This window comes from Lampris incognitus, chromosome 9, assembly GCF_029633865.1.
Source record: "Lampris incognitus isolate fLamInc1 chromosome 9, fLamInc1.hap2, whole genome shotgun sequence".
Classification (NCBI taxonomy): Eukaryota; Metazoa; Chordata; class Actinopteri; order Lampriformes; family Lampridae; genus Lampris; species Lampris incognitus.
The window spans coordinates 19,036,096-19,053,800 of NC_079219.1; positions in this window are offsets into that span (position 1 = coordinate 19,036,096).

Consider the following 17,705-nt stretch of genomic DNA (forward strand, 5'->3'; position numbering starts at 1 on the left):
CTCCTACGAGCGTGACGGCACTCCCATTACTGCGAATCAATTTACCGGACTTCCATCGACAGGCCTCATATAGACTGTCTCACTCCTCCTCCATCTCCCTCTCTGTTTCACACCCTTTTCTTCTGACAATTATAAACACACACACACACACACACACACACACACACAGAGAAAACTTTCTCTCACCCTCTTTCTCTCTCACTCTCATCCATGGCTTTCTGCCCCACCACCCAACCCCTCCTCCTCCTCCTCTCCTACTCCTTCCCACTCTGCAGTAAAGCTGTGTTTTTCTCCCTGCTCCTCTGATCCTGGGAGCTTTACTTGCGGGAGCTCCTCGGCACGCTGTGAGCGCTGCCGGTCTCCAGCCGTCCTCTCAGTGCTGGCGAGCCTGGAGTGGTGGAGGAGGTGGGGTTGGAGTAAGGGTAGGAGGCAAGGAAGAAGAAGAGGAAGTGTCCATCCTCATGCCCCGGGCTAGAGAGCGAGCGAGAGCGAGAGAAGGACAGAGAAACAGGAGCGATCAAGTGAGAAGGGGAGTGCATGAGAGATAGGGAGAATGTGATAGGAAGAGAAACACGTGGTAGAAAAGGAGCGATAGAGAGGAAAGAGTGCAAGACAAGTGTAGGGTGCAGGGGGGAAAGATAGAAGAGCAGAAGAGAAGAAAATAGAGAAGAGAGAACAAGAGACAGCAGGGTGGCACGGGGAAGAGGAGTGAGTAAGTGCGCGAGTGAGAGAGCAAGCGCAAGAGAGAGAGAGAGAGAGAGTGAGAGGGACATACAGTGGGTGGGAGAGAGGGAAGGAGGGAGGGAGGCAAGTCACACTGCAGACGCACACCCACTGTCACTGCTCCACAGCTAGAGGACAGAGGCAGAACGGCAGCGGGTAGAAGCAACAGCCTCCGCACACGATACCATGGATGAGGGAGACTGTGGCGTTTGTCGGCAGCACGGCCCCCCTCTCTGACAGCCCCTCTCTCCCGGACCATCCTGCGAAGTTGGGAGGGGTCAAAACGAAGAAGAGGGGAAAAGAGGAAAGTCCCCATTCTTGAGTCCACTCTCTCGTTCTCTGCCCTTCAGGAGAAACAGCAACGGACCGTTCCACCAACGGGACTGACTGAGATCTCACACACACACACACACACACTGTCTCTGTCTCTGTCTCTGTCTCTGTCTCTCTCTCTCTCTCTCTCTCTCTCTCTCTCTCTCTCTCTCTCTCTCTCTCTCTCTCTCTCTCTCTCTCTCTCTCACACACACACACACATACACACTCAAACTGAAACACACCTTCTCTTCTTGTTGCCTTTCGGACCAGCGGTTGATTTCCAGGCTGCCTTCTGGTGACCTTCTGAACCGAGTGGATTTACTTTTTCTTTTCTTTCCCCCCCTGTGGAGGACCATGGGGCCGGGGTGGAGGGGGGCAGGGACTCTCCGGGAAAGGACAGAGGGGAGCTCGTACCTTTTGGTGACATTGCTGCTGTTCTGTGGCTTCTGGGAGGCTCACACACAGGCAGACGATGGCAGGTCTGTCTACTTCTGGGAAACAGGTATCGATGCACCGCTGAATAAAACTGAAACATGGAATACACATACAGTAGTGCAGTGTTGAGGGTGTGTGTGTGTGTGTGTGTGTGTGTGTGTGTGTGTGTGTGTGTGTGTGTGTGTGTGTGTGTGTGTGTGTGTGTGTGTGTGTGTGCGTTTTGACTGTTTGACCCCCTTGCAGTCAGAGTAAAGATTTAATCGACTAGCGTGATGCATTCTTAGGTTTTATAAAGCCTTACAAACCAATACTTCCACCGGTATGTTATATATTTTTAAAGATTTTTTTTCTTTCTTGAAGAATATGAAAATGGGCTTTAGGAGAAATTAATAATAGAAAGGAAAAAAACTTGTTTTTTAACGCTACTTCACTTGAACGGGTCTCGAATTCTTGCACGACACAAAACGCTTTCACTGTGAAAGGAAGTAGTTTTAGAGGACTACAAGTCGACACCGACGAAGCTGAAAGATTTATACAGCTGAAAGATGACCTTCCCCCTCATAACGTTTGCTAATGACAGGCAGCATGGCCACGATCCCTCTATCGATGGATTGCTTCCTCTCTCCCTCTCGGGCGGCGCTCTCCGAGATTAAACTTTGCTGCTTTATGGTACTGTACACAGCGTGGATGACTGATTGGCGTTGTCGCACAATAGAACAGGCCAATGTAGGCGGAGTAAAATCGCCGTGATGTTTTTGATGGGATTACACCATCCTCACTAAACAAGGAGTATAGTATATGTGTTGGTTTAAACCGCCTCCGTGCACTGAATGGGGCTGATGGGTTGCAACGGTGTTCTTGGTTTTCGCCCCTGTCGACTCGCCGGCGTGCGGCTCTGCGCCTTGAACTCCCCGTCAGAAAAGGCACCTGTATCGAGTCAATTTAGCGTTGACCCTGGGAACCGTTGGAACATGTTATTACTCTTGTCATGCTAGGGAGCCATCAGCAATTGGCCAGCGGCCAGTTGGGGCTCCTGAGACAGTTTTGAGGATCTACTATATAGAGGATCTCACAATCAGCACTGAACATCTCCTCCAAGATTGCTTTTGGGCATTGGGGGCACTCGTCTCTGTGGTCCCTCTGGATGTTGGCGAAATCCTTTAAGACGTATTAATCAACTGTTTTCCCCATCTTTCTCCCCACCTGCTGTAATCCTCTATGAGATCCAGAGGTCAAAGAGCTCAAGGCGTACTCCCCTCTCGTGCTTGCGAACACAATAACAGCCATTTATGACTCGGTGCTCCCATACCCTGGCTCTTCCCCGCCTAGCTTCACTCCCACCTGCACCCACCCGCCCACATGTCCAGCCCAGCCTTGCCTACCGCCGGTCCCCAGTCGACGTAAAACCCGTCTCCCCTGTGGCTCTGCGTCTTGAAAGAGGATGTAGCTGAGTAAGGAGATTAAAGGAGCAGGGGTTTAACAACCCAGGAAAGAAAGCCGAGGGAGCAGACTCGAGAAAGAGAAAGGCAGAGCAAAACCTTGCAGGGGGAGAGAGGGGCTAACTTAACCTACATCTACTCTACTATAGGTCATGGTGATTATTTCTCCCTCCCACGCACAGCACCTTTCTCCCACGCCATACATGCTAGCTACTCAACTGAAAAACCCGAGGCTCTGGGCTTTGATATTTAATCCGTTGTTCAGAGTTTGTTGGCCTCCCTCCGAATGAAGGTAGTGCATTGATTCAACCCTAGAGTCTTCGTTCTTTCCCTCCATCCTCTTTGGTTTGACAATTGCCTGCAGAGCACACAAAAAATCACACAGGGTAAATTGGTGCTTTGAATCCCAGCGCTTTTCAATGAAATGTGATTATGTTTGCGCAACATTTGCATACTTTTTCTTGCCCACTGAAGCCAATTTAAAAAAAAAAGAAAAAAGAAAATTTGCAATGATGTTTGTGCACATTTGTGGAGTGTGCAGTGAAGGGAATATTCCTATGGCAAGAGTTGCTCTGATGTTTTGCATATTGATGACTCCAGCTGAAATACGGCCCCTGTCTTCAAACTGTAGGGAATTGAGCCTACATTGCTTTTTATTGCCTTCTGTGAAAATATGATCTGTCTGTTTTGGAAGGTGAGACAACTTGGGGCTTTTATATCTTTTTCTTCTTCTCCTTCTTTTTTTTTTTTTTTTTTTTTGCATGTGAGACTTCTATTCAAATGAGGCGGTCAGAGTCAACAGTCTCTGCCAGACATCGATAGCAACGTTTTTAAAGGTGGCAGCGAGGATAACAGGGGGGGAAAGAAGATTGTGATAGCAACCACCTTGGGGCAGGTACTGATGATGATGATGATGATGGTGATAATGATGTGCCACAGTTGTTCAGAGGCCTTTGAAAGATTATGGGGAGTTTGTCTCCCCTCATAGACACCGCTTTCACATCGTTTTTCTCCGCTCCCACAGCTGCCTGTCAGACAGATGCACACTCCTCTACTGCACTTCTATCCCTGCATCTCTGTGGCTCTATTTTCGCCTCATCACACACACACTTATGTTACACCACACTTTAAGATCAAGAGCTAGGAACAATCAGTCTCGAGTCAACCAGAAGGCTAAATCGTCTGATGATGATTTAGCCTCTGGTTGGCACAAGTCGAACATTTCTTTATACAATACACAAACGTCGACATTTTTGGATGTGTGTTAGGTCCAGAAGGCATATCAGCTAATGTGTTACGCCTCTTTTGCTACCCACATGGACCGTTACCAACATGCAACCAAATCATGTTCCTGTAGAAGCTCCGCCTACTCAAACATGATTGGTCAATACTACTTGCGCTATAACGGAAAGGGAAACGGAAACCAGAATGCTTCTGATACCAAAATCTTGTACTGTGCCTACAGAATGTCTCTCTCTCTCTCTCTCTCTCTCTCTCTCTCTCTCTCTCTCTCTCTCTCTCTCTATATATATATATATATATATATATAAATCTGTTAATAGAGATATTAAGGTACAATCAGTGCAACAGTTGGTAAATATTGGTAAATATGGTTAATATTCTTGTGTCTCTATAATACTCATAGAAGTACACGTGCAAAGCTCTCTGCAGTACGCTACTGATAAAGAACACACACACACACACACACACACACATGGCTGTTGCAGTCAACCAGTTTTCCAGTCTGGTCCTGCATGTGTGCATCGTTAGCTTTTGTTGGTGGAGTGACAAGGGTCCCGGAGCTGAGCTGTCAAGAGCTCGCTTGCGGGAGCACCTCACTGAGGACAAAGCAATTACAAGCCATGGTAGTGTAGTCCAAGATGTCCAGGTTATATGGCATTACCATTACATACCATTACCAACGAGCATTACCAACATGATCACGATTGAAGTATATAGAATGATAATATCACATTAATTATAACCATCACCCTTCAGCAGTGCGCCCATGTCCATCAATTAAATGATGGCATGAATTCACCTATTTGGGGGGAGTTTCATTTTGATTAAGCTGTAATTGGCTTATCTCTTGGTCTTGGAAATTCATACCTCAAAACTCTTAAACTGCAAATAGTTGAAGATTTGTATCCATGTTGGCAGAATAACAGCACAAATTGTGAATTTCTGAGCACCTTCCCTTTAAAATGTCTCGAATTAATCTTTGTGAAAGTGTTTATCAACCTGATGTGATGCCCTTCTCAGATGTGTCTCTTAATAGACACACCCTCCCAACCTCAGTTCTCTAATCTGCTACTGGGATCCAGATTATACATCATTCAGATTACCAAGAAGTTTTTGCTTTTAATCAGTCCAATCCCATTTAAACCATCAACTGGCTTGATCAGGTGAACTCACGCTTCTGAGCACGTGTTCATTGTCGCCTGAGTCATGCACGGACGGTTCAGTTAATTTAATTGCCTCCTAGTGCTGCTTGTGCCACCCATGTGGCCATATGTTATTGTGTACCTATGCATTTATATGCATGTCTGTTAGGCCTTCTATCTATCTATCTATCTATCTATCTATCTATCTATCTATCTATCTATCTATCTATCTATCTCAACAGAGTGATTTATATATAGAGACAGCTATATAGATATACGGTATATTACAGTATATATATATATATATATATACATACATACATACAATAAACATATGTAAATATTTTATGAATAAATGTATAAATAAAGGTAAATATATGTATGTATATACACATCAGCATCCCGCGAACCTAATTAGGAGAAGCGGCTTGGATAATGGATGGATGGATGGATATATATGGATATACACACACACACATTGGTGGTGGTTGAAGTGAGTAACCCTCTTCAATGTAAAGCGCTATATAAATGTAATGATTATTATATGGGAAAAATATGGATGTTGTCGTTGTATATTATGTTTGTGCACTCAAGCATATTTGCTTGCAGGTGCATTTGTGTGTGTGTGTGTGTGTGTGTGTGTGTGTGTGTGTGTGTGTGCACGCATCAGTGCCTGTGTGTGTGATAAGCCACTGTGCAAACATGCATCTGTTTTTGTGTGTGGCTGTGTCTCTATGTGTGCATGTGCGGCTAAGCGCAAACTGAATGAGATGTGCACGTTTACCTAATGACAATCTTGCTTCTCAGAAAACAATGGAATCCCTAAGGGGTTAGAGGCCTGTGCTGTATCATGCTGTGCCAATGTACCTCTTGGTGTTGGCGATACACACACACACACACACACACACACACACACGCGCGCACGCACTGCCGTGGTGTCAGTGCACTCCACTGATGTCACCCCATCAATGAGAAGGGACAGAGTGACTAGCACTGACAGGCCGTTGCTGGCTGAATACATTTCTCCCTTCACAATGGCACCGGCAAGTGAAGGTTGTCACCCACTCTGAAGGCTGTTAGTGGCTCTCCTGCAATCACCTCACCTGCTATTACAGCGGCAATGGTGAACAGGCCAGCTAGAAAATTGAGGGGGAGCTGGTACGACGAGTTCAGAAGTTCAGAACAACAAGCTGAGGTCATTAGCGTGGCAAAACACCCTCGGCAAGGAAGGGTTTTATACACAAGACCAGTTTAGTTCAAAATCAGTGCTTTGAGATGGGTAAACAGTACACTGTGGATCTCTTATAGGGTCCCTTGACAAATAGGAATTTGACTTGACTGCTAACATAGGCCACAATTAATGCAACACAATCAAAGTTGTATAGAAAAAAAAGGCATACATGGGCATCCAGGTAGTGTCGCGATCTATTCCATTGCCTACCAACACGGGGATCGCCGGTTCGAATCCCCATGTTGCCTCAGGCTTGGTCAGGCGTCCCTACAGACACAATTGGCCGTATCTGTGGGAGGTAAGCTGGAGGTGGGTGTGTGTCCTGGTCACTGCACTAGCGCCTGCTCTCGTCGGTTGGGGCGCCTGTTCAGGAGGGAGGGGAACTGGGGGGAATAGCGTGATCCTCCCACGTGCTACGTCCCCCTGGTGAAACTCCTCACTGTTAGGTGAAAAGAAGCAGCTGGCAACTCCACATGTATCGGAGGAGGCACGTGGTGGTCTGCAGCCCTCCCCGGATTGGCAGAGGGGGTGGAGCAGCAACTGGGATGGCTCGGAAGACTGGGGTAATTGGCTGGATACAATTGGGGAGAAGGGGGGGGGTACGTAAGCAAATTAAACAGAGTAGAGAAAATATATGAACATTTGTATACAGGTTCAAGGTTTGTATTGTCATGAGCACAACAACAAGACAGCATGGAAGCAAGTGTTGCAGGCGATGAAATTCTTTGGTCTAGGGCTCCACACACAACGCATAATGATATAAAATAGAAATCTATCAAAATTCTAGGTAATATATACATATAAAGATATAAAATACAATACTAATATATATAGACACACATTAAATTCTAATATAACTAAATGCTAATATTGCTGGGATTCCTCTACCATATTTTTCAGTCTCTTTGGGGCCTGACTCAATGAGAATTCACAGGATAGGATTCATGTCCTCAACCGGCTGCAAACACTGACTTCCCTCAGTGTTGCAGGTTTAGATTAGCCTCTATTTTCTCTGCAGCACTGCAAAGCCTTGACTTAAATAGCTCTTTGTTAATACCTGCTTGCGCCGTACCAGACTACCTTTCGTCAGTCAAAACCAAACATCTATCTGACTTAGTGAGTCTGTCTCGTGCTGCAGCAGTGGAAATGCAATTGGCATCACCCAAGTTGAGAAAATCCCTCAGAGATTCCAATCCTCATTTTAGTGAGACCATTTCAATGTGACCCTTCATGACCTTCATAAGCATAGCACCTGAGGGCAAACAGGTCCCTGCAACATAATTGGCTCGCCACTATTTGAATTCCTTAGCAACAGGCAACAAATTTAGGCCATGCATATAAATGATGATTTCCTTGGGAGGTTCATTTTTCATTAGGGACTAAGCCAGCAGGTTTCCCTTTAAAACTTTGTGCCAGTGTTTTTTGTTTTTATTTCAAATTTACTCAGAGCCCCAATGGAAGCTAATTGCATCCGATGTGTGTGACTGGCCCCATAGCCATTGGAAAGTGAGCACTCAGCAGCCTGTAGAGTCTTCCTCAGTAAAGGCAACAGCAGTGGTAGACACAGCATCTACATCAGCATTTTTCTGGCTTGAGGAGGAAGGAAGATATTTCTTGAAGTTGAATTTTTCAGTCTCAGTGAAAAAAAGACTGAGTCGGGCTGATGTGAGGCACTCTCGAGGTCCAGTTTCACCCCAGACTACACAGCCCAGCAAACACGTAACCTAACATGACATAGCATTCAATGCTAATGCATTTGCAGCACAATACATCGTGTTTGACCCAGATTGGTCTGTTTTGTGGCTTTGCAGATACTGCCCCACCACTCTCTACCCTGTTCTTGACTGCAGTGTTTTGAAATGGCCAATCCATCCACTGGAGAGATATGCCAGAGTGATGCCAGAGTTTGTTTAATCTAGATGGTAGAGCTTACGCTAAAACCTGGCTATTCCTGATATAGGAATGATGGAGGGATTAGAGATTACACTTTGTCCAAAAAAGTTTAGTTAGAGTGACATAAGAGGATTCCCACTTCTTTATTCTACCATATTCGGATGGCTCATAACATATTTAGATGGGCCACTATGTCACTGAGCTACACCATTGACATACTTTGTGATTGGTCATGGCATGAGTAAGCAGATCAGAGACAGATGGATTTATGTTGTGTGCTGATGTACTTGTTTTATAAGCTTCGATACCAATGCCAAACCTGCCGCTTCAAAGAGACAAATTCTTGATTGGATAGAGAGATGTTTCTTTTTCTTTACATCCATGGAAAGTTGACTGAGCGTGCATATTGGGTTGTTTTTTTTCCCCCAGCCATGACTTAATCCATATTTAGAAAGTAACTTACATTCAGCAGGGCTTAATTTGTAAATCTGGAGGTCCCAGAACCCAGAGAGGGGGCTGTTCCTGCAGGTCAGGGGGGAGAGAAACGGTCACGGGACGCATCAAACAATCCACAGTGCCTGGAGCACACTGGACGACACGCTAGCTGTTAAAACCAATCAAAACTGTCGCCACAAACAAAGCATTAATTGTTTACCTTTATTAATCAGAGCATTCGCAATAATCACTCAAATTAGTGGGGAGGGGTAGAAACAGATGTTTATCATTTGCAGCTCTCTCTTGCTCTCGCTTTCTCCCTCTCTCGCTTCCTCTCTCTCTCTCGCCGTCTCTCGCTCACTCCCCCCCCCCCCCTTGTTGACTGTCCCTTCACTTCCCTGTCATTTCCCTTCTGTCTGTGGATTGCTAAAATGGGGGAAAATGTAATTGGGGCCAAAAGTTCTGTTTACAACCATGAAAAGCAAGCAGGCTAAGACACCAAACTAAGTGATGTGTTCTGTCTGTCTGCCTGTCTGTCTGTCTGTTTATCTATCTGTCTGTCTGCCTGTCAATCTCCTCCCCTTATGCCAGTGGCCTTAAATCAGATTTAAAATGCATCCAAAACAGGCAAACAAGCCATTTACTAGTAACTTCAATGGGAACTAAAAGAATGACAGAACAGATAACATTAAATATTGCACAACATTTATTTGTAGATTTTGATAGTGACAAGGAACGTGCCGGATCCAATCAAATAGGTGCCGGACCCAATCTGGGAGGTCCCGGATCCAATTCTGGCAGGATCTGGCACAAATTAAGCCCTGACATTCAAGGCTGACATCAGCAACAGCTTTGTGTGACGTAATTGGAGCAATTGTGGGTTAAGTGTATTGGCTCAGGTGCACCTGGATGGTAGTTGTCAAGGGAAGGGAGAGCGTTTCTCATTTTAACTTTACTCGCCTAGACTCTTTTAAGGTCTTTTCAGGCCCGTGTCCTGGGATTTGAGCAGACAACCCTCTGGTTACAAGCCTTCTGTTCGTATTTATAAATCTTCTCAAGCGTTTCCTTTAAGATAATGAGGAGTTGGGGAAGGGGGACGGTGGGGGGGGGGGCTCATACAGAGGTCATGCCTTTTGCAATACTTCTGAATAAACAAAGACTTTAACTGTGCTCAGCCCACAAGTTGGAACACAAACCCTGTGTGTGCCCATGTCGAAGAAAACAAGCAATTTGGCGGTCAGGGAGGGGCATTCAAAACAGCCTCGACTCCCTCGAGAGGCAATAAGGCAGCTTCAGTGGGTTGAGAGGAATAGCGGTGTCATTGGAGAAAGCAATGACATTTACTTCAGCGAAAAGCAACCGCACAGCCTCTCCTGATGCTATTCTAATAAAGGCTTGGAGATTGGTGGAGACTCGGGAACAAATATCCACCTATCCATTCACCGGGCCTGTTATTTATCATGCATCTGTCCCACCGGTCTTCTGCTCGAATGAGTAGTTGCAGGGCCTTCGTCTGTTCTTGTCTTTTTTTCTTTCTCCCGCTGCAACAAAGACTACTCATTCTACTTGTGAGGTTTGTATTGCTCTGATGTCTGGTGGGTTAATCTTCAACCTGGCATTTTGGTTATGCGGCATGCACCGGAAAGCATTCACTATATTGTGGCAAGGACAATGGTTAGGATTTACTGTCATCAAATCTTGTAACATGCTGTAAATCTAGACTATGAGGGGAGAATGATGGGCTGTTGGCTGGCTGCTGGTCAGCCAAAATCTAATATGATGATATTGCTGAAGTGATGCTGATAGATTTTGACTCAGCCTTGGAAAGAAGTGGTGGTGGTGGTGGTGGTGTGTGTGTGTGTGTGTGTGTGGGGGGGGGGGGGTTGTGTGTGGGATTTTTCATAGACTATTGATCTGTGCATTCAGTGCTTTGAAATGGCACATACTCATCAGTTAGGAAATCTAAAGAGGGGTTTTTGTTTGCAGATGTCCCTTCTTTTTTTTTCCTGATGTAAAATGGATAAATGAGCCTTGGCCCATGATGCGTGTTTTAGGAACTCATCTTTTATTTATTTTTTTATTATTGATTTGGGAAAAGGGTGCTTTGAGTGCCCTAAACAACATTGACAGGATGCTGGCTGTAGGTAATAGTCCATGACAGTGTTTGCCAGTCCCCGATCTGATGCCTTTTGTCTGTGAAATAATATTGACTCAGGGAGGTTTTACTTTAGTTTCAGTAGTTTATTATCCAGTGATAAAATGCCACAAACAAGGTTTATATGTATATATATATATAAAATATTAAAAAAAAACTATTCTCCCCACATCCCCAAAATAAACAACCAAAAAAAAGGAAGAAAATGCAGAAGTGGAAAATAAAGAGTTGTACTGTGAGACTCGGGGAAAAAAAGGAGAAAAAAAAGCAACTGAAAAGATTATTAAAAAATCTTTACAAGAGTGGCACATCTAGTCTCTGGGTATTGTTAAAGTCAAAACAAACCCAGTTCGAAATGTGTATCATTCTCTCTTCTCAGTCATAGCCGTTGACATATTTATTCCCCAGCTGTTCCCCGAGTCACCCTTCTCCCTCCTCATGGTCGTGTCGTCCTCACAGATTTTGCAAATGTTCCGATCGCCCTAAACTTTGCCAGCAACGAGTTCTCGTCTGCACATGCAAACTGAAAGAAGAAGATAGGCGCACTTGCAAGTATGAGAATACATGTAGAGGCATTTAGGGTCAGAAGCTACACCATGCACCAACAGCATAATACCCCTGAGAGAGAGAGAGAGAGAGAGAGAGAGAGAGAGAGAGAGAGAGAGAGAGAGAGAGAGAGAGAGAGAGAGAGAGAGAGAGAGAGAGAGAGAGAGAGAGAGAGAGAGAGAGAGAGAGATATATGCTGGCTAATCATCAGTGACAATCCCCCTGGATTAGAGGGAGGGCAGCAGATGGCCTTAGGCGGGCGGGGCAGGCATCACTGTATATAGACGTCCCAGTGGGCTCATCAAGCACTAACTCCTCAGCACACTTTGCATTGCAAGTGTACACTACTTATTTTGGGTGTCCCCCCAACCCCATTGACTTATGTGACTCCATTACCATTTCTGCTTGGATGCACTCTTTTTACGCCTTCTCGTGTTCCACAGTCATTCATCCATCGATTCACTCATACCACATCTGTTGTCCATGGTCTGTTAGCTGTCTGCCTACCCTCCTTTCCTCACCATCCTTCTCCGCCATCTTCTCTTCTTCTCTACAGTGGTATGTTTATCTGCACATCTGCCTGTCCCTTTGTGCTTGTGTCCATGCATCCATGCAACTACATATCCAACCATCTTTCTACACATCCATCCAACTACCTTTCATCCCTATATCCATTTATCCATCCATCTGTCCCCCTCTCGCCCAATGTTGCCGGGGGAATATGGCATTAACCTGCTCTTATGGGTCTAACACATGGTCTCTGGCACAATGCACCCACATACATTCATTCATTCATTTATTATCCAAACCGCTTATATACATAGCAAAAAATAGATGTTCATATACATGCAAAACAAACCAATATAACAGTACAGTCCATGTACACTCACACACACATACACACACACACGCACACACACATTACATGGATACAAACAATACATGCACATTGATAAACAACTTTACATGTACACACACAAATATACACATTTGCACACACACACACACACACACACACACACACACACACACACACACACACACACACACACACACACACACACACACACACATATATCATTTTGTTTTTCGGGAACCGTCAATGGTGTTGATAAAAGTGCTCAACTAATGAGGAGTGGAATATCAATATAGATGTAGGAAAAAAACTTTTAATATATAGCAGCTGATGAGTGCATGACACATGAAACAAGCTTGTACTGTTATGTATTAAAGGTTTTTTTTTCCTACATCTATATATATATATATATATATATATATGTACACACACACACACACACACACAGAGTAAGGATACAGTATATTTACTCAATCCCAGAAAATTCACAAGTGTACTCTACAGGGAAAATGTAGACGTTTGATCCTAACACCCTGTCACAAACCATGCAGGTTTTCATAGTTCTTAACAGTCCCAGGCAGGGAGGAGCATCTCCTCCGGTTATAGTGGGGTGAGAAACATTCTGGATGTCATACTCCATGTTACTGTGTTGCTCTTAACCGTACTACCTTCATATAGTATCTGTGGGAGGTAACCAGTGTTCCCTGCATGCATGTGTTGTGTTTGTATGTAAAGCAGAATTAATGACGTGTGATGATGCATTTGAGTCACTTGGGATTTTAGTGCATTGTATGTATGCATGAAGTCATTTCATTCACTGAGATCTTTGAAAGTGGAACCTTTTCTCTGTCTGTCTGTCTGTCTCTGTCTGTCTATCTATCTATCTGTCTATCTATCTATCTATCTATCTATCTATCTATCTATCTATCTATCTATCTATCTATCTATCTATCTATCTATCTATCTATCTATCTATCTATCTATCCGTATGTACATGATGTAACTGTATGTTTTATCTATATTACTATATATTGTTTGTAGAAGGACAGAGTTAAACCCTCAGGTTCCTGAAGTAAAGATGCTGTTCATAGTTGGCTTAGAGAGTCTGATTATTAACCATCCTTTATTAACTGTACAAGGTAGATCTGCCATGAGCCACGAGATATGTAAAATGATGGCAATGTGCCTTAAGCCATAATTCAGTCTGATTTAAACTTCACTTTTAAGAAACTGGATTTTATTCCAGCATTACTGTGGTGCAGCATTTCACTACACTACCCCCAATGCTGAAGCAAGGTCCACCAATCAGCTCTTACCATGGAGATGAATAACAGACCGCACACATCTGTTCTACATTCAGTTCAATTCAATTTATTGTAATTAAAAACAATGTGCAGGCACATGTGTAAAAATGAAATGAGGGATGCGGCTTCACCAAACTGTGCAAGACAGGCATAGACAAACATGGCCAAACATTGTATAAGATATATACAGATGAAGACTAAAAGCCAAAGATAAAGTTAAAAAAAGAGCACGAGTATGAACATATTTACAGACATTCAATGGGTAGCCAGGTTCAGGTGGGTAACAGCTTGGGGAAAGAAGCTGTTTTTGAGCCTGGTAGTGCGGGCTCTGAGGCTCTCGTAGCACCTCCCAGAGCGTAGGGGGGACAACAGTCCATGGTTCAGGTGGGTGGGATCTCTGCTGATGCTCAGACCCCTTCGAAGGCAGTGTTTGTGATAAATGTCTTTTATGGCTGGGAGCTGGGTACCGGGTGATATGCTGGGCCGCCTTGACGACCCGCTGCAGAGCTTTCTGGTCTACTGAGGTGCAGTTGCCGTACCACACTGAGATGCCGCTGGTCAGGATGCTCTCTATGGTGCAGTGGTAGGAGTTGGTGAGAATTTTGGGGGATTGACGGGCACTCCTCAGCCTCCTCAGGAAATGCAAGCGTTGTTGGGCCTTTTTCCACAAGGGCCTGAGTGTTTGAGGTCCGGGAGAGGTCCTCGCTGATGTGGACTCCAAGGAATTTGGTATCATTGCTTAACTAAAGCCCTATTCGCACGGGACTAGTATTACCTGGAAACCTCATGTGATTTAGAAATTACCCCCCATGTCTGTGTTTCATCTGGCACATTCACATGGGATAAGCGGAGCCTGTATTTTACTCGAATTTACTGACATTATCCCCCGGATGTGGTTGAGATTGCGCCACCTCCCCGGTGGTGCGCCCTGCGCCCGAGGGGCCGGGATCCCACCTCAGCCGGGATCCGCCGGCCCTCACCTTTGTTGCCAAGATTTCGCTCTTCTGATGGATTTGAGTTTGCTCTTTCTGCGAATGGGGCTCCATAATCTAGAGATGAGTTGAGCAGATGAGCCTCCTGAATTTGCATCCAAACTGCTGTCAAAACTCTCATTTATAATTTCCACCGCAGCCTCCATAATTCTCAACCGGGAAAGAGGCAGAAAAAAAAGGTGCAGAGAAAGCAAAAAAAAAAAAGGATCCCAAATTACTGAGATGCCGATTCGCACGGGACTATCAGATGACCTCTGTGTTTGCCAAAATATGGTAAGTGATTTGCGCGGGAATTTTTCCTTTACACATTGTGGACATGGCCGATTCACACGGGATTAGGATCACAGACGATCTGATCTCCGCCATTACTGGAGGTCCCCAGGTAATACTAGCAGGCCTTAATATTGTAGGGGACAACGCAACCTAAGGAACTGCCGCGGCCGGGAAGCGAACCCGTATCGCCCGCACCGCAGGAGACATCGCTAACCGCTCGACTAAAGGTTCAGATTCGCTAGCCAGCGGCCAGCGTGTCTTGTTATGCATGCACGTTACAATATTTCAAAAGTTGACGCGGGTGTAGTCTGAGACCTATATTGCGTACAGCACATATACGTCATGGCCCCAGAAGAATTGAATTAGCTCATCTGGACACAAAGTTTAGCGGGAAAACGTTTTCTCACTGACCGAAGTGACTTCGTCATTTCTCAGCTGACTGCAAATATCCCCAATCTTATAAACAGTGGTGTCATAACGACCAGAACCGGTGATGGACGGCACTGGTTCCATATGCAAATCGCCGTGACCATTAATTGGAGTTACAATGGTCACGTGTGTTATTCACATAGGATCAGGGAGTACTTAACAGCTGCAACTATTCCACGTCCGGTTTCGGTCGTAACGCAACAGCGCTGTTTATAGATAAGGTTGGGGCAACCTGCAGTCAACTAGAAACTGGTGAGGTCAGTTTGACGAGTGACGAAATGTTTTCTCATTAAATCTGGCTTCCAGATGAGGTGATCCTGTTTTTCTCTGGATTTACTGAGCGTGCATCGAGATTTATACGTCACGGTTTCTCCGACGATTTATTCTCTCCAATAGTCACCACATAGCCCCAAGCCATCAGCAAAGACCCACCGACGGAGAAAACAATAAACTCATTATTACTGTAACCGGTTATTTTCTTGCCTTGTGCGGGATTCGGTACGGGTTGTACTGCACCACAAGGCAACATCACTAACCGCTCGGCTAAGGGGTCAGACCCGTTTGCTAGGGGCTAACGTGTCTTATTAGTAGTTTACAGTCGTCACCCTCCCCGGAAGCGCGCCCTCGCGCTTTGTTATTCCCGCGCTCTGAAGAGACTTCTGAGGATCTGCTCACTTCCGGATCCCACCGCTGCCACCAATGTAACCGGTTATTTTCTTGCCCGGTGCGGGATTCGTAACGAGGTGTACTGCACCATAAGGCGACATCACTAACCGCTCGGCTAAAGGGTCAGACCCGTTAGCTAGGGGCTAACGTGTCTTATTAGTAGTTTACATTACGTTTAAATTTCTATGGGAAATGTTATTTCTTTTCCTTATGACTTCAAAGACTAACGGGAAAGCGGCGTAACCGAAATAACGTTATTGTAGCGAATTCGGGGGGCAATTCGAGATACCGTCGCCACAACCGGGACGCGAACCCGTATTTCCTGCACCGCAAGCGACAACGTTAACCAGTCGACTAAAGGGTCCGACTCGTTAGTCAAGGACCAACGTGTCTACTTATCCATGCACGTTACACTAGTTTATTGCTCACCGATCGTCACGTGGTTCTCACGCCCGTGAGCGTTTATTCTACGCAGCTAGCTTGGCTGCGGAAGTTAGCTAGCAAGTAAAAACATACCGTGACTTCTGTAAATGACGGTGAGCAGGATGTGTTCCGGATATGAGCACAAACGCGGTGCACAGAAAATAACACAAAAGCTTCTAGAACTTGGATTTGTTTTCCAGTCGACGGGCTTGCTGTTCGGGAGAAGCTGCCACCAGCTCTCACCTAATACACTACAGATCAGCAAAACCTTCAGCCACTTGGGCCAGTAAGTAAGGAATTCAATTTGCATTAATATTTGATCAATTTGATATTGATCACAGGCCCGTGATCGGTGAAATACACAGACTTGTAGCCTTGTATTGTTTTTTTTTTCTTCTGTTTTTCAGATTTTCTTTGCTCTAAATCAGTTGTTTTAAGGCCATGGTTCGCACATAGCTGGTAGCTGGTTGGGTAGATTCAAGGCTTGTAACTCTTTATCGAGGGATTTTCTGAAATGTCTACCTGGGATGCTAAAAAACTGGGTGGTCACATTTCATTTAATCTTTTACCGTAGTCTTCCAGTGTCCCCCCCCCCCCCCGTGCCCTCTGTGGCAGCATGCACTCAGGTATGAAACTCCAGCTCACTTGCACCAAGAGGCATTCCTGCGCACTGCATTGGGAAAGTAATGCTATTCTGTTATTGATTAAAAACAATTACGTCATAGCACTTCTGTGCTTGTTTGGGAAGTGGAATTACGTAAACAAATAGTTGAAAAATGTGTAGGTGGTTTTGCCACTCTTTTAGCCTTGTGATTTAAAAATGTTTGGAAGCCAGAAAATATGCAAATAAAATGGATTACGCAGGGTGTTCTCGATTGCAGGGGCACACAATTAAATCCAAAACAAGCCGTGCTCCACAGGCACGCTGAAAAGTCTTGATAAGGAGCGATTCAGTGTTGATCTGTCCTTTTGTGTTGTTGCTGCGTACGCCCCTGAGAAGGCTCATTAAGGAACAGGCAGTCAGACTACCCGGGCTATGGTAATTCATCATGGCGCATGTGACCTCTCTCCCCAGTGCCACTGGCTGTTCCTGCTGCACCCTTCTTCATCCTCCAGAGACCCGCAGAAATGTGCCAAGATACTTAAACCCCGCAGCACCACTCAATTAGGATTAAAATGTTCATCTGTCATTTGCACATATAGTAA